This window comes from Pelophylax lessonae, assembly GCF_965119305.1.
Source record: "Pelophylax lessonae genome assembly, chromosome: 1".
Classification (NCBI taxonomy): Eukaryota; Metazoa; Chordata; class Amphibia; order Anura; family Ranidae; genus Pelophylax; species Pelophylax lessonae.
The window spans coordinates 140,997,900-141,016,656 of NC_138768.1; the positions used below are offsets into that span (position 1 = coordinate 140,997,900).

Sequence of the window (18,757 nt, forward strand, 5' to 3'; positions counted from 1 at the left end):
GGGTACTCGGGTACTCTGATGACAGGTACTCGGGTACTCTGATGGGCTGGTGGCAGGTACTCGGGTGGGCTGGTGGCAGGTACTCGGGTACTCTGATGACAGGTACTCGGGTACTCTGATGACAGGTACTCGGGTACTTTGAGTACCCGTCATCGGAGTACCCGAGTACCTGTCACCTACCCACCAGAGTACCTGTCACCTACCCATCAGAGTACCCGAGTACCTTCCACCTGCTCATCAGAGTACCTGACACCTGAAGTACCCGAGTACTTGCCACCAGCTCATCAGTACCCATCACTACCCATGAGTACCTATTCACCTATCAGTATCAGTACTGATCATCCGTACCCATCAGTACAGTATCAGTATCACCTATCAGTATCAGTACTACTCATCAGTACCTATCACCTGCCTGTCACCTGCCCATAAGAGTACCCGAGTACCTGTCACCTGCCTATCGGAGTACTCGAGTACCTGCCACTTGCTCATCAGTACCAGAGTACCCGTCACCTGCCCAGCAAAGTACCCGAGTACCTGTCACCCTTCATACAGCCACCATGTCTAAGTCCAAAAAGGTTTATATACGGTGGACGGTTGGCTTTCCGATAAGGGGGGTCCCAGCGGCGGATTCGCCGCGGGATCACCCTTCCGGGGTGGCGGAAGAGGTGCCCCCCCCTCCCGCCGCATTCTGGTCCTTTTCCCCGCTTACCGGACCCGCCGGCAGCAGGGAAAACGATCCGGTCCCAGATCCTCACAGACAGGATGTCGAGTGAGGGCAAGCTTGCCCTCACTCGACTATGGTCTTGGAGGACCGGAGCTACGGCAAACGTCGTTGCCTAGCAACCAGTTTTAAAAGGTCCCTTTTTTTTTTTCATTTTATTTAATTTTTTTTTTATTTTTTCTATCTTTAAGTGTACTTGTGAGATCTGAGGACTTTGACCCCAGATCTCACAAAAAAGAGGTCCTGTCGTGCCTTTTTCTATTACAAGTAATGTTTACATTTCTTGTAATAGAAATAAAAATGATCAATTTTTTTTTTTTTTAAAAAACAGTGTAAAAATAAAAAATAAATAAATAAAATAAATAGTAAAAAAAAAAAAAATTAAAGCGCCCTGTCCCCACGAGCTCGCGCGCAGAAGCGAACGCATACGGAAACCCCGCCCAGTGTGTTCAAACTACACATGTGAGGTATCGTCGCGATCGTTAGAGCAAGAGCAATAATTTGAGCCCTAGACCTCCTCTGTAACTCTAAGATAGCAACCTGTAGAAATTTTTAAAATGTCGCCTATGGGGATTTTTAAGTACCAAAGTTTGTCACCATTCTGTGAGCGTGCGCAATTTTGAAGCATGACATGTTGGGTATTTATTTACTCGGCGTAACATTATCTTTCACATTATGGAAAACAATTGGGCTAACTTTACTGGTTTTATTTTTTAATTCAAAAAAGTGAATTTTTTCCCAAAAAATTGCGTTTGGAAGACCGCTGCGCAAATACAGTGTGATAAAAAAAAATATTGCAATAATCTCCATTTTATTCTCTAGGGTCTCTGCTAAAAAAAATATATAATGTTTTAGGGTTCTAAGTAGTTTTCTAGCAAAAACAACTGATTTTAGCTTGTAAACACCAAATATCAAAAATAGGCCTAGGCAAGTGGCTAGGATGCTCCTTGGATTTTGGGCCCCTCTATATGGCTAGGCTGTGAAAAAGTCTCACACATGTGGTATTGCCATACTCAGAAGGAGTAGCAGAATGAATTTTGGGGTGTCATTTTTGCTGTGTACATGCTATGTGTTAGAAATAGCTTATAAATTGACAACGTTTTGGGAAAAAAAAAAATTCTTCTTCATTTTCCCAAGAATTGTGGGAAAAAATTATAACTTCAAAAAACTCACCATGCCTCTTACGAAATACCTTGGACTGTCTACTTTACAAAAAGGGGTCATTTGGGGGTATTTGTACTGTCCTGACATTTCAGGGCCTCAAGAAAGGAGATAGGCCATCAGTACATCTGGTGTGATCAATTTTCAGTAATTGGTACCATAGCTTCTAGACTCAATAACTTTCACACAGACTAAATAATATACACTAATTTGGGTTAATTTTACCAGAGATATGTAGCAGTATAAATTTTGGCCCAAATGTATGAAGAAAATTAATTTTTTGCAAAATTTTATAATAGAAACTAAAAAAAAAAAGTGTTTTTTTGCAAAATTTTTGCTCTTTTTTTGCTTATATCACGAAAAAAAAAAAAAAAAAAAAACCCCAGTTGTGATCAAATACCACCAAAAGAAAGCTCTATTTGTGTGAAAAAAATGATAAAAATTTTGTTTGGTTACAGTGTAGCATGACTGAGCAATTGTCATTCAAAATGTGAGAGTGCTGAAAGCTGAAAATTGGTCTGGGCAGGAAGGGGGTCTAACTGCTCTGTATGGAAGCGGTTAAAAAGAAAAAAAAAAGCCTCAGGCAAATGTTTATCAACATTGCCAAGGCTGGGAGATAGCAATGTATAATTTCGTTAGGTCCTGTTCACACCAGCAAAAATCCCATTAATTTCAATGGCCCCTGTTCACATGAGTGTTTTGTCGCCTGAAGCAAAACAGTACATGAGCTTTTTTTTTGGCGGATTACAAGCATTTTTTGTTAGATGTCAATGCCTGCCTCCAAACATCTGCAAAAAACGCCGGGAAAAAAAAAAATAAAAAAAACCCGCCTGAAAATGATACGCGCAGGGGTGAATGGAGCCTTAGATCAAAGGAATGAACCTCTGCAGTAGTTTAAGACTAAACCTTTTTTTCTGGCACTTGTTGCTTACAAGTTAAAAGCAGCATTTTTTGCTAGAAAATGATAGATTAGATATATATATTTTTTTTAGCAGAGACCCTAGAGAATAAAATGGCGATCATTGCAATATTTTATGTCATACCATATTTTCGCAGGTGGTCTTTCAAAAAGTCATTGTTTGGGAAAAATACCCTTCATGAATTTAAAAATAAACAAAATATTACAGTCAGCCCAATTATTTTGTATAATGTGAAGGATGTTACGCCGATAATCGTGATATTTATTCTAAGCAAAAAAATAGCGATTCTCATTTTATCCAGAATCGTGCAGCTCTACAACCCATGCAATCCATACATACAAAGAAACGAAAACAAAGAAGTTCAGAAATTAAGTTACGTGCAATAAAATGGAATGACACAGGGAAAAAGTATTGGACACATGAAGAAAGGGAGGGGGGGGGGGGGGGTTAAAAAAGGCATGGAAAGCCAAGACACCAGCTAAGCAAGCAATCCTGCCCCTTGTCAGTGCAAAGTAATATCAGCTGGTTCAGTCTCAACTGATGGCTTATGAAAAGGTGTCTAATTGCCAGGGTGTCATACAAACCTGTAGAGATCCAAAATTTGAGACTGCACTCGAGGTATATGTTGAAATCAAAAGATATCCTTTATTCTTCATAAATGAAATAGACAGAAGACAGTGTGCAGACAGACGTGTCAGGTTGACGCGTTTCACGACGCTGTAGGTCGCTTACTCATAACCACACAATGAGATCTCAAAAGTCGGCAAGCATTTGTAGGTAGACCGATAAGTGAAAAAACAAGGCGGTGTAATCACACACACCTCGAGCCAATTTAATTCATGAAACAAACGAGTGCCAGACTATTCGAAATGTCAAGATGAACATTGTTATTGACACATAAAATCCCACCAAGGGGAAAATTTTGGACATTGTGAAAAAACAAGTGAAACATTAAATAAAATCATGTAACATTGTAAAAATTGGAAAGTTGCAATGGGGACACATAAGAATCCTGCTCCTTCAATACCAGTAAAAAGAACCATCTACATAACAAGTGTATAGTTATAATACATGTGAAAAACAACATAAAGACTAGGGGCTTTCCTTGTTTTGTTTCTAGAAGTTGGTCTCAGTTTGAACATGGAATGACCTTGTAACCATGGTTTTTTGAACACATGCGGGGAATCTTCTTTTACACACAAACAGATTTTATATATACACTTTACAGGTGTTAGATATTTGTTAGAAATATTTATTATATATAAGCAGAATGTTTTGTCCACTGTAATCTTTATTGTGTGTACACCCCCGGCTGAGCCCCTTTTACCATGGTACATTTTATATTTCCAGTATGACATTTTATATTGTGTATGGTTAGCGACATGATATTGGTGTCAACATCACATAGATTTGAGACCAACTCCTAAATTTTGACATATTGCATATGGGGCACTCATACTTATGAACTTTTTAGAATCCTTCTCCTTCTTCCAGTTTGTTAATCATGGTTAGTTTGTGTCACTACGTTACTAAATTACATGTATTTGGAATTATAAAAGACATATACCATGATGTTTTATCACCAATGATAATTCTTACCAGTTGTGTGTTTATATATATTCTTTTTATACATGTACATACATATATATATATATATATATATATATATATATATATATATACAAAATATTTATTTATTTTCTACACACATGAGACATTTCCTTATTACTTTGCATTTTCAATAATTTATATATATATTTTTTTCTTTGGGCTTCTTCCCTAGAACGTATTTTTATATATTATTCTATTTATACATATACACTTCATATCAGGGCTGTGAAGTCGGTAGATAAATGTTCGACTCCGACTCCTCAGTTTTTTGTACTTCCTACTCCTCTGTATTAATATGTATTAATCTTTTGACACGGACTTGGGTGGGTGACATTGTAGTAACTATTCTGGCCACATCACTAACGATCTCTGGATAAACAAGAATGGCTTCTTCAACTAACAAGATTTCTTTTTCCAGCAAAATACTCTCTCTTTTCATCATTGAAGATGCAATGCCCTCAGCTATTAACCCTCCATTTTTGTTCAGGCGATATAACAGGCTCTTCCATTCCAAGAGTAATTAACCCAGGGTTAGATCATCACATTGCAACCTCTTGGTGACAGTGAAGGGGTGAGAAAGAAGGTTCTCCAGCTCTTTTGTTTGTGTCCACTGGCTTTCAGTTAATGCAAGATTTTCATTGTCCATTTCTTCTATGAAGTCTAAGTTCAAGCAAACGCTTCACCATTAAATAAGTGCTTCCCCAGCGAGTTGTTTGATCCAAAATGGCTCCTTTTCCTGCACGTCTTTTCAAAATTGCATCTGTTTTCGGGGCCCTGGCTGCAACAGTTACTTGCCGTAATTTGCCAATTAGTGTAGCTGCATGGCGATCTTTTAATCCATCTCTTATGGCAAGTTGCAGTGTATGAAAAGCACATCGCATATGATGAATAGTAGCAAGCTTCAATGCTTCTTCAACAAAGTGGTCTAAAAAAATGTCAGCATTCTCTTCAGTTTCTAAACTTTATCCAATACTTGCAGAGCTGTCTTCCTCTAATTGTTTTCTTTCATTGATTTTTTTATTGAGAAAAAGTCAAGTACAAAATACAACAAACCTGGTAAAACAATCAGGCTAGACATGGTCCTAAATACCATACATATAAAATTGAGGAGTACTAACATTCGAGGGGGGCATATCCATTAACCGACTGTGTTGAGGTCAAAGAGGGTAGTCCAAAGATCCACCCCCAACACGCTATGGGAGCTGAAACAGGATGCAGAGGGTCGAGTCCCCATATAGAGGGATGCAAAGCCCAAGAATAAACCACAGGCAATATATAACGAGGTAAGGCGGAGGGGAAGTATGAGGGGACACCATGCCACCAATGGGTGGCGAGACATATGGGTCCAGCACATTCCCCTTCCAGAGAAAGCCCCCAAGAGTGGTAGGGTGGCAAAGAAGGGTGGGGGGGGGGGTAAGGTAGGATAGACTGGAAGGGGGTAGAAGGGAATAAGAGCATAGGAGGCTCAAGAGGTTAGCTGAAATAAGATAAGAAAAGAGGAAAAAGAAAGAGGGTCTGGCTGCCAGATCAAATAGAAACCTGTACATATTTAGCCCAGGGTTCCCAGATGGTCTCAAATTTAACCACATTATTATTGATACTACCAGAGATTTTTTCCTGTGACATGATCCAGGAGATCTTAAGTTTGGTTTCCCTGATGGACACCCTGGGTGTTTTCCATGCTCTGGCTATGGCGAGTTTGGCTCCCAGCAGCATAAAATGGAGGAGTTTGTGAGCAGGTTTAGAGAGTTTAGGGACCTGGAAGTTGAGAAGTGCAATTTGTGGGGACTGAGTAATGGGGTGATCAAGTACTTTACAAATGATCTGGAATAATTTATTCCAGAATAGCCTAATCTTGGGGCAGGCCCACCAAGTGTGCAAGTGGTCACCAGATGAACCGCAGCCCCTAAAGCACTGTGGACAGTCGTTTGGAAACATGGCCGCAATGCAGGTAGGGACCAGGTACCATCTGGTGAGCAATTTAACAGCTTCGATGAGCGAAACATTCAGTATACCTGTAAAGGAGCGTTGAAGGCAAAAACCCCAGTCGTCCAGGTCCCACTCCATTTCCAGGTCCCTCTCCCAGGCAAGCGCATATGCAGGTTTGACGTCGCTGTTGGATAGTATTGAATAGATGAGGGAAATCCCTCCCCTTGGGTCCCTGGCTTCTGAGCACCAGCCTTCATAAAGAGTGATTTGTGGAGGGTCAGGTTTATCGTCCCATATGGAGTGGAGGAAATTTGATATCTGGGAGTGGCGATATATCTCAGTGAGGGGCATTTTGAGGAAATTGACACAGTGTGGGAAAGAAAGGGGCCCCATGGAGTTAAAGAAGTGTCCAATGCGAAATAGGTCCTTGTTAAGCCACCAATGGAAAGCTTTGATATTTTGTCCAGGGGGGAAATAGGGGGTTGTTAAAAACTTCCTCTGACTCTAATATCTGTTTGTTACCTTCTTCATCTGCGTTCATCTTCCCAATTGTGCTCAACATGTTAGAAGCGTTATCTGTCCCAACACATAAAATCTGTTCCTTTGTAATTTCAAAATCTTCTATAACACCCTCCACTAACTACTGAAGGTAATCACTGGTGTGATGTGTCTGAGTGTCCTTTAATTCGAGGGTCCGTGTTATTGTTTTGTTATTTTCATCCACAAATCTAACATTAATAGCAAAATAATTGACTCTGTGACGTGTGCATGCATCCATTTTAAGGAAGACAAAACGTCCTTTCAGAACTTTCTGTAGTTCTTCCTTTTTACTTTTGGCCTCCTCAATTATACATTTCCTTATACCAAGTCATTAATTATAACTTTTTGTAAATTGGGACATTTTTTTTTTTTAAATTCCAATCTAAATTTAGTAGGAGCAGGAGTCGGAGTATTGTTTGCCGACTTCAGGTACCCAAAATTTCCTCCGACTCTTCGACTCCGACTCCACAGCCCTGCTTCATATACACAATGTTTTAATATATTTTTTCACATTTTACCATCTTGATTAGTTTTTTTTCCCCATCACATCATTATAAGATTGGTTTACACATTTTGTCTCCCCCCCCTACAAAGAGGGATCTATTCACATTTTTTCACATGTATTATAACTATACACTTGTTATGTAGATGGTTCTTTTTACTGGTATTGAAGGAGCAGGATTCTTATGTGACAGTGTCCCCATTGCAACTTTCCAATTTTTACAATGTTACGCGATTTTATTTAAAGCGGTTGTAAACCCTATAAAAAAAATAAAAATAAAAAAAAAAACCTGCAAGACAAAGGCATAATGAGCTAGTATGCGTCGCATACTAGCCCATTATGTTTAACTTACCTTAAAACGAAGCCCCGACACGGACCCCCGGACATCGATGCGGGCGCTGCCATGATCCCTCGTCGTCTCTTCCGGGTTCGGTGGCTCCGGCGCGCTGATTGGCCGGAAGAGACGGCTCCAGCGTGCTGATTGGCCGGAGCCGCGATGACGTCACTCCCGCGCATGCGCGCGGGAGTGATTTTTCCGGCAAGCTCCCGGCAAGTTAATTGAAGGTCCCCCCGGACCTTCAGAGCGCATGCGCCGCTCTTGCGAGCGGCTGCATGCACTGTAAATATCTCCTAAACCGTGCCGGTTTAGGAGATATTATTTGTACCTACAGGTAAGCCTTATTATAGGCTTACCTGTAGGTAAAAGTGTCAAAAAGCGGGATACAACCGCTTTAATGTTTCACTTGTTTTTTCACAATGTCCAAAATTTTCCCCTTGGTGGGATTTTATGTGTCAATAACAATTTTCACCTTGACATTTCGAAAAGTCTGGCACTCATTTGTTTCATTAATTAAATTGGCTCGAGGTGTGTATGATTACACCGCCTTGTTTTCACTTATCGGTCTACCTACAAATGCTTGCCGACTTTCGAGATCTCATCGTGTGGTTATGATTAAGCGACCTACAGCGCCGTGAAACGAGTCAACCTGACATGTCTGTCTGCACACTGTCTGTCCATTTCATTTATGAAGAATAAAGGATATCTTTTGATTTCAACATATACCTCGAGTGCGGTCTCAAATTTTGGATTTCTACAGTTCTTGGATTACGGATCTGACCTGCACCAGGTTTGGAGCACACACCAGAGCGGCTTCTCCCCTCCCATTGTTTCGTGTCATACAAACCTCTCATGATGGGCAAAATAGCTCTCAAATCATTCACAACCTTATTGTTGCAAAACATACTGATGGCATTGGTTACAGAAGGATTTCTAAAACTTCTAAATGTTCCAGTGAGCACTGTTGTGGTCATAATCTGGAAGTGGAAAGAACATTTCACCATAAACTGGCCACGGCCAGGTGCTCCTTGCAAGATTTCTGACAAAGGAGTGAAAAAGAATTATCAGAAGAGTTGTCCAAGAGCCAAGGACCACTTGTGAAGAGCTTTATAAAGACCTGAAAATAGCAGGTACAATGGCAAAAAAAAAAAAAAAAAAAAGAAGAAGAAGAAATTAAAAAGTAATGCACTTAGTTGCCATGGTCTGTATGTACTCACCTCGCAAGACTATTGCTAAAGAAAAGAGCACGTTGAAGCTTGTTTAAAGTTTGCTGCACAACATTTAGACAAGCCTGTGAAATACTGGGAGAAAAGTGATCAGGAGACCAATATTGAACTTTTTGGATGCCATAATACACATCATGTTTGGAGGTCAAATGGCACTGCAAATCACCCCAAAAACACCATACCAACAGTGAAGTTTGGAGGTGGGAACATCATGGTGTGGCGCTGTTTTTTCAGCATAGGATACTGGCAAACGTCATGTCATTGAAGGAACAATGAATGGAAAAATGTACCAAGACATACTTGATCAAAATCTGCTGCCATCTACCAGGATGATGAAGATGAAATGAGGGTAGACATTTAAGACAGACAATGACCCCAAAACACAAAATCAAGGAAACTCTAAAAATTGTATTCAAAGAAAGAAGAAGACAAAAAAAAAAAAAAAAGCAGCTGCTAGAATGGCCCAGCCAATCACCTGACTTGAATCCAATAGACAATCTATGGAAAACTAAATATCAGCATTCATAGAAAAGGCCCACAGAACCTTCACAATTTGAAGACTATGGAAGAATCGACCAAAATCACACCTGAGCAATGCATGCAACTAGTTTCTCCATACAGCCGGCATCTTGAAGCTGTCATTACCAAATATTACATTTCAGTTATCATGTTCAATACTTTTTCCCTGTGTCATTCCATTTTATTACACATAACTTAAATTTCTTAACTTATTGGTTTCATTGTATGTATGGATTGCATAGGTCGTTACTGACGTGGTAATATGTTCATGTAAATAGCACTTTTAGAAATATATTTACCTAGAAAAACAGTGATGTGTGCCCAATACTTATTTTACCCGCTGTATACACTATAGATAGTGATTTGGGCACAATCCACAAAAAGGCTCTTTTGCTTTCTTTTTAAGTCCAAAGTGGTGTCATGGGTTTCAAAAATGCTTGGTCTCCTAATTAAATAATTTTACCATGACAAGACAAAACTAGTCACCGTATATAACAGAAAGAGGGTGTGCAAGATACCAGCTTTTCACTAAAGCGAAAAAAAAAAAGTAAATACCACCCCTATGCCATCTGGGTGAAAAGTAGTAGGAATTAAAAAGTGAAGTGCTCCTGGTTATGGCCCATTTCAATCTAATGTCGGTTAGGCTGCTTATTACTCAATCTGTAATATCTTATTGCGCCAACTTTTTTTTTTTGTTCCTAGCAAAGGTATTACATTCTTGTCAGTCTATTGCCTTTAAAGCTTCTCCAACTGAATAAGCCTTGCATCAAATATTCTCCCTTATCATAACCTTTGCTGCATATCTCTGCGATTTAAAATGTTGTTGCCATGAGCCCCGGTTCACACTTGTGCGTGTGCGGGGTTCGCATGTAATATCGGAGCGCACTGCTCCGACATTACATGCGATCGGCTGTGCGGTGCGAGTTTAGCCATACAGTTTGTATGGCTAAATTCGCACCGCAGCCGCACCAAACACGCACAGGACCCTTTTTTCTAGCCGCATCAGGATCGGATCGCACAGCGGTTCACACTTGTGCGATCCGATCCTGTGCGAGCTGCACGATCGCACTGCGATATGCGATCAAACTGGGGTTGTCGTTAAGATTACATTGACACCCCCAGCGTATCGCATATGGCAGTGTGAACTGCCGGGGGTGCGTGTGCGATGCGGGAACAGGCTGCGAATTCGCAGCCTTCCCGCATCGCATATATGTGAACCGAGCCTAAATACATTTTTACTTAATTTACAAACCTCGAAGTAAAATCTGGATAAACAACATTCCACCTAATCACTATGCAGAACAAAAAGGTAACATGCACTGTGGAGTGATTCAGATGAAGCATTTCACTATTCTGTCCAAATAGTGAAATAAATCCCAATATATATATATATATATATATATATATATATATATATATATATATATATATATATATATATATATATATATATATATATTTTTTTTTTTTTTTTTTTTTTTTTTTTTAACACATACATACATACATACATATTCTAATATGGCAATATTATATATATTTTACACATACATATTCTAATATCGCATTATATATATATATATATATATATATATATATATATATATATATATATATATATATATATATATATATATATATATATATATATATATTGTAGAAGAATACATTACACACACAGTATCACAGACTGTGGATAATGTTGCATTTCCTTTGGAAAGAAAAGGTCCTAGAGTCTGGAGGAGGAGTGGAGAGTCACAGAATCCAAATTGCATAAGGTTCAGTGTGAAGTTTCCACAGTAAGTGATGATCTGGGGAGCCATGTCATCTGCTGGTGTTGGTCCACTGTTTTATCAAGCTCAAAGTCAGCGCAGCCCTCTACCTCTTCATTCAGCAAGCCCATTCCCCACACAATTAGAAAGCACCCCTAGGGACACATTTTACCCTTTGCTCACCTTTGGGGTAACCCCTTCCCTGCCAGTGTCATTAGTACAATAGCAGTGCATATTTTTAGCAGTGATTACTATAGCAAGGTCACTGGTCCCCTCATGTGTGTCAAAAATGTCAGTTAGGTGTCTGATCTGTCCACCGCAATGTCGCAGTCCCGCTAAAAATCGCTGATCGCCGCCATTACTAGAAAAAAAATAAAAATACATAAATCTTTCACCTAGCCTGTAGACGCGATAACTTTTGCGCAAACCAATATACACTTCTTAGGATTTTTTTTCACCAAAAATATGTAGCAGTATACAGATTGGACTAAAATGATGAAAAAAATTTTAATTTTATTTTTTTTTTTTTTATTGGGAATGGTATATAGCAGAAAGCAAAAAAAGTTTTTTTTTTTTTTTTCAAAATTGTTGCTGTTTATTTATAGCGCAAAAAAAAACAAAAAAACAAAAAAAACGCAGGGGTGATCAAATACCACCAAAAGAAAGCTATATTTCTAGGAAAGAAAGGACATCAATTTTATTTTGATACAGCCTCGCACGGCCCCACAATTGTCAGTTGAAGCAATGCAGTGCCGTATCGCAAAGAAAAAAAAAAAAGGTCATTAAGGAGGTAAAACCTTTCGGTCCATAAGTGAATAATGATCATGGTATCACTGAGCTATTATTGGCCAGAAAACTCGCCTGACCTAAACCCCATAGAGAATCTGTTGGGTATTGTCAAGTGGAAGATGAGAGACACCAGACCCAGCAATGCAGATGAGCTGAAGGCAGCTCTTAAAGAAACCTGAGCTTCCATAACACCTCAGCAGTGCCACAGGCTGATCGCCTCCATGCCACGCCACATTGATGCAGTAATTCATGCAAAAGGAGCCCCGACCAAGTATTGAGTGCATACTATACTGTACATGGACATACTTTTCAGTAAGCCAAAATTTCTTTTTTTTTTTTTTTATTGGTCTTAAGTTATATGTAATATTCTAGTTTTCCGAGATACTGAATTTTGGGTTTTCACTAGCTGTAAACCATATATCAACAAATTTTAAAGAAAGAAATGCTGGAAAACACATCACTGCATGTAATAAGGGCGTCTGCAAGTGGTGGCAAGTGCCCCCCCCCCCCCCCCCCCCATGGAATCTCAACTTTGCCTTTAAAGTGGTTAAGCCACTATATATCATTCGGTCTGGTCTGTTTAATAATTTTGTGTGCCCGTACTCATGTCTGCATTTAAAAAAAAAAAAAAAAAAAAAAAAAACAAACAGGGAAAAAACAACGCTCTTTACCAGTTTTCAGAGCGCCGATCACATGACCCGCAGGCTCTCTCTCCTCTCCCTGCCTGCTAGCTGCTTGCAGTGGGCGGGGCCAAGGATTCCCCACTGACATCAGGTGGGAGGGGGACCCCACTTACATCAGGTGGGAGGGGGGGGGGGAGGGGAGGCTAAGAGGAGGAGAGAGGTGGTGGGTGACATGAGCGGCAATCAGCGCTCTGAAAACTGGTAAATAATGGCTTATTTTAATAAAAACACATACACCGGGGCACACAGGATTATTAAACAGACTGTAGACAGGATATTAAACTTTAAATGAAACGACAGCAGCAAGAGGGAAGACGGTGGGCACTAACACAGAAGCAGACAGGCAGGGAGGGAGGGGAGAGAGAGGACAGAGGAGGACAGGAGAGCTGAGGATAACGGAGGCACGTAGACTGACCACGGTGTCAGGGCTCAGCAGCCATGGTATATCGTGGTCAGTTTACAGAGGGGAGGACATCGCCAGGCAGGATGAGACAGGTATTTTAAGTGATACAGGGGTCAATTACACAGCACAAGCACTGTGCTGTAACATGCTTTAAGAGAACAGGATCGACATTTTTTTTTTAGGTTAACAAACACTTTAAAAATCCTGGCGTTTCCCCCTTTAAAAAAAAATAAATGCTCACGCGGTGACTGACATCGCCATCATGACATTTTCAAAAAGGGGCGGAGCATGGGTTACCTTAAAGTTATTGCCCCCCCTCATTGAAAAAAGTTCTGCAGACGCCCAAGTGTAATGAATCTATACAATATAGGGGTTTCACTTTTTGAATTTAATTACAGAAATAGAACTAACTTTTTGAGGATATTCCCATTTTTTTTTTTTAAGATGCAAATGTACATATAAAAACATACAGTCAAATGGAAGTTGACATCAAAAGTTTGCCTTGGGTACTTCTCACATGTACTTAGACGGACAAAACAAACGATAGCTTAGCTAAACAATTATTTACTACTCTTAGTATTTTGTCCAGTCGGAGTAGAAAATTAAAAAATTTAAAAAAAACGTAACAAAAAATAGAAGTTATGAAAAATGTTATTCTACACCTGGAATTGTTTAAGTGTTTGTTATTTGAGACATTATAGCACCTTACAGAATTATCACACTGCTGCAACATGGGATCCGACTTGTGAGACCCCAAGTCTGATGACAAGTCAAATTCAATCTTTCCCTATGAAAGCCATCATTAGAAAAGATTCCTGCACTACTGTGGTCCGACTTCGGTGCAAATTCAGCCCTTGTACATGCTCCTAAATAGCATCCAAGTGCGATCAAGTCGGAAATGAAGTCGCAGGCAAAGGGCTCTTTCACACGGGCGTTCCGTATGTCCGTTTTTCATCCCATCCGTTTGCGGATGAAAAACGGACATAATGTATCTCTATGTAAATACGGATGTCAGCGGATAATCATCCTCTGACATCCGTTTTTTGTGAGTTCGGTTCAGTTTTTTTGAACCGAGGAGAACCCTATTTTTTCTTCCTTTCATAAAACGGAACGGACGCAAAAACGGATGTCAGTGGTGTCATCCGCATTTACATAGACATGCATTATGTCAGTTTTTCATCCGCAAACGGATGGGATGAAAAACGGACATACGGACCGGATGACACAAGTGTCATCCGTGTCCGTTACAAAAAAAAAAAAAAAAAGGACCTGATAGGGCAAAAAAAAAACTGAACGCCCGTGTGAAAGAGCCCAAAGTCTTACGACTGTCATCGCAGCAGTGTGAACCTGAGCCTAAGAAACTATATAGTAATACCTAACCTATGTCAACAGACATGGCAGGCGGATCATAATACTGGTAATTAAGCTGCTCCAATTGTTAAAAACTATTGTTGCCAGTAGGAAAATTTATAAGTATAATAAAATAAATAAAAATAAATTCTGCAATAGATCAGAAACAAACACATCACAATTGCTAGGACACTGGGTAACAAAATTAATGAAAATTCTATTGGTTTTTAAAAGTCATTTTTGTTTGAGGATACCATTCAACAATCACAGGCTGATGTTCTCAGAATATATATAAATGATAGTCAGGTTTAACTGTATTGACCAATCCAAATAGGATTTAAATGGGCAATACCATCACAAGCAAAGTCCATTATTTATAGCTAGCATTAGTCTGGAAGGCAGTAAAATGTCGGCATATATAGCCACTCAACCTGTTCAACAATTATGTGGACCCATCATGAGGTCAATGAGAAGTATTATTGAGGTATTGAAAACTTGCCAGAACACAATAACGGTAGGTGGCGTAGCCATTATATTATATATAGTATGTTGTCCATAAAAAAGCAAGGAATTTTTAAACTTTTACAAAAGAAAAAAAGTCATTTAAAAAAAAAATAAAAATAAAATAAATTGTACAATTCTACATCAAATGGTGCCTAGAGTGGTGTAATGGTTAGAAGTCTAGCAATTTGTCCCTTTCACTTTGCAGTGTACACTGTGCATGCACTGTTGTAGATCTCAGCATGGAGCCAGAACAAACAAGCTAATAATGTAATGAAACTGCAGTCCCCTCCCAGAAACTCGAGTCTCTCATTACAAACACGTCCCTATCATGAGACATCATCTCTGAGCACTCCTCTGACTTGGAATGCTAACCTGGCAGCAATAGCTGTATACCTTGTCACAATCCCCCGTTGTACAGATTTCCTCTTACAAATACATGAAATACTGTTTTGAAATGTCAAAAGTCTAAAGAGTCCTTTGAAAAATTTCAAAACCAAAGTAATGCTCTTACTGTGGCTATACTACACTGCTTACCAAACCCTGGTCAGCTGTGTGCCACTATCACAACCTTTGCCATATTCAATAAAAGCTGGAAGCCAGGCTAATTAAAAAAAAAAAAAAAAGGCACAGCTAGCTAGCGTTATGTTTTTTTTTTTTTTTAAATCCTTAAAGCTTAAGGGTCTGATATGGTTACAGCTAGTTCTCTGAGCCTGGGTTCGCCACACTATTGCGAAAACAGACATTGCATGTGATTCGCACCACATTGCTGTACAGATCACATGCAATGCAAATTCAGTCATACATTTTGTAAGGATGAACTGTGATTGCATTCGCAAAAAAATTCAGCAGGAACCTTACTCCCCCCCCCCCCCCAACTGGAATCGTATCGCATGGGTGTTCACACCCATGTGATCAGATTTCTGTCCGAATCTGCAAACCGATCTGGCAAGGTCAAAACCTTTGTATTGACACCGGGCAGTGTCAACAGCCTGCGGGGGAGATGCCATGCGGGAACCCAAACTAGAATTGCGCTGGTTGCTGCATTGCAGTAGTGTAAACCCAGGCTGTATGTCGAAGGTGCTGGGCAAACAACTACTGTTCAGTATAAAGATTCACTCCAGCAGCACCTGGAAAAGACCAGTGCTATGCAGCGCAGGTTACTAAAGTATGTTTGAGCCCTCAATGTGACATATGAAGGATTAGATGTAACCAAGCTGAACCATGGTATTTTTAAAAAAAAATAAATCATTCCTGGAGCTACAGCTTTTCTGTAAACTTTGATGCAGCGCAAAGTCAGAAGTAGGGCCGATGCTGCAGGTCTTTAGATCTGCTACTCAAATCAAATTAGGGTTGTACAATAGACAAATTCCCTCTGCCATGCCATTCATAAAGTACAGCTGACCGCATATCACTGTGCTATTGAAAATGGCACAGCAGTGGAAATCCAGCTCCGGCTGTACTTGAAAATTTCTCAGCGGAGCTTATAGACCTCCTGAAAAAAAACATTGCAGTTTCAATGCAGTAAAAACAGAATTGTCATTTTTTTTTTTAATAAAAGTTGTGCCCGGCATTGGGCATCATTAATATATCCTTAAATGTATGAGCTTATCAGCGTGACACTTCTTTCACAGTCCAGTCACAGCCTGGGGGAGGGACAAGACATGCAAGCATAAGATACATCAGGTCTCCTACCCAGCCAGACAGGGTTGTACACATTCCAGGACAGGATGGACAGAATACCAAATCCATAGGCAGGCAAAAACCAGCTCTGAAATGGATCTCCTTTTGTGCATTTAACAGTTTGCCTTGAGTTCAGCTTCAAGGTGTATGCAATCTAACAGTACATTTCTATGATTTGATCTTTTTTGTTAAAATGTACCATTTGTTCATCCAGCCAGAAATCTTGTGACCCGATAACCTTTGTATTCTCAGCCTCTGGACTGAGATCAGTTTGCATTGTTTCCTGATAACTATGTGGATTATACAAAGGTTGCCTGGCTCAGCTCCCTCCCTAGCAGTTGGTTTCCCAAAAACAATCTGGACAGAACCCGCGGTACAGAAGACCCCCATGTACCTAGCTGCATGGCACGGGAGAGCTGAAGGAGTTAACTTTTTTGTGCATGCATGAGGTCCTCGCTAGATGCACGGCAGGACCCCATTCTGTCACTGGGAGTGAGGAAATTTGTATGTTCCACAACTGCACACCGTAAATCGGTCAGCTCGCAGCCAGAGTACCCCCTTAATGTTGACTCTTCACATGACCGCTGCCCCGTCTTGTCCCAGAGTCACTGAAAGTCGCTTACACGAGAGGAAAGAAAAAAAAGTTACCCCGCATGTGTGAAGGACGATGTGGCACCGCCCACATAGCCGTTTCTGCAGTCTTGGCACCCCTCATTTTAAACAAACACCTCTGAACATAAGCCAACTGCATAGGGTTGGAGCTCTCAACATTGGTCTGGGACAAATTTCTCTGATAAGAGCCAATGTTTCTCATGGTCATCTGAACTCTTCAGGGAATACACCAGAATGATCCCTCTTGTGGCTTTGTAACCACGCCACTTGGACTGGACTGGGAACTCGGTGGCACGATCCCCAATCCCAATTAATTCAACTTGCCAGCAGCTATGCAAAACGGAAATGGCAGTTTTCAAAAGCCAAAGGCCCATTTAAACTACAACGCCAATGCACTTTATTAGGAGGGTTAGGCAGCCCATTTGTTTTGAATAGGCTATCAACCCACAGAAATCACTTTTTAAAAACCAGAGTTCTGCAAAGTACAGAGCATCTGCATAGCAGCATGCTTTCATGTGCAACTTACAATAAATGGTATCGCGCAGCGGCGCAACACATATAAAAGTGCATTGCTCCAAGTCAGCCTTTCAACCTGGGTGCCTTGGCAAAATGCCTAAAAATCCTATAGAAGGCAGCGGGTGGATAAAGCCGGCCTTTTAGTTATACAAAGCCACAGGTTTTCATTGTGCAGCATTACGACTTTCCATCTGCCGACTTCCTAACGACCAATTACATCAGTTAATAGGGAGGATGTCAGTCACCTGCATATCATCCTTGTTTGACCCTTCCCTGACTTTCTACATCAGCTTTGGGGTCATATTAGCTGAGTAATGGAGGGAAACTGAGGAAGAAGAGAAACATTGGAATACTAATCAGTACCAGTTTGCACTTGGGTCCCCTACCAGTTTGGACCTGGGTCCCCTACTTGTGTGGATGTTGCTGCATTATGTAAAACTATTAGAATCATTTTTACATTTTATGATGGGGTGCCTCAAGACAGTCTAATTTTTTGGAGGGTGTCTCCAGATTGTCCATAATTTTGGAGGGTGCCTTGAGTGAAAAAAAGGTAAAGAAACACTTCTCTAAATTACTATAGCACGTTATAATGGGAGTTATGCAAATAATGCCTCGTTTCCACTGAGTGGTACGGTACGGTTCGGAAGGGTACACATGGCGTTTCCACTGCCAATAGTACCCTTTCATGATAGGCGTGGTGTAGCAGGAAAGCTCTGATAGACGATTCCAAATCCAAAGTTCTGCAGAGCGTAGCTCCACCCTGTTGGTACGGTACTAATGTGCTTGGTACCCCAACGAAAGGGTACCATAAAAGTGGTACAGTTAGGAATTAGGGTACCATTCATAATGGAAACACCATAAATAGTGTACCGTACCAGAAAGCTCAGTGGAAACGAGCCAATAATCTTGGGTTCCATAGCCATTCTGAAGTACAAGTAACTTGTACAATAAAACATTTGCTTGATGGCTGTGATGTGACACTTTC

General features: G+C 40.3%; 1 protein-coding gene across 1 annotated transcript in view; it reads right to left on the reverse strand.

Annotated features, from left to right (window-relative positions):
- Positions 1 to 18,757, reverse strand: part of OCLN (occludin) — a 51,789-nt gene that overhangs the window by 16,720 nt on the left and 16,312 nt on the right. The gene's annotated exons all lie outside the window — the stretch shown is intronic.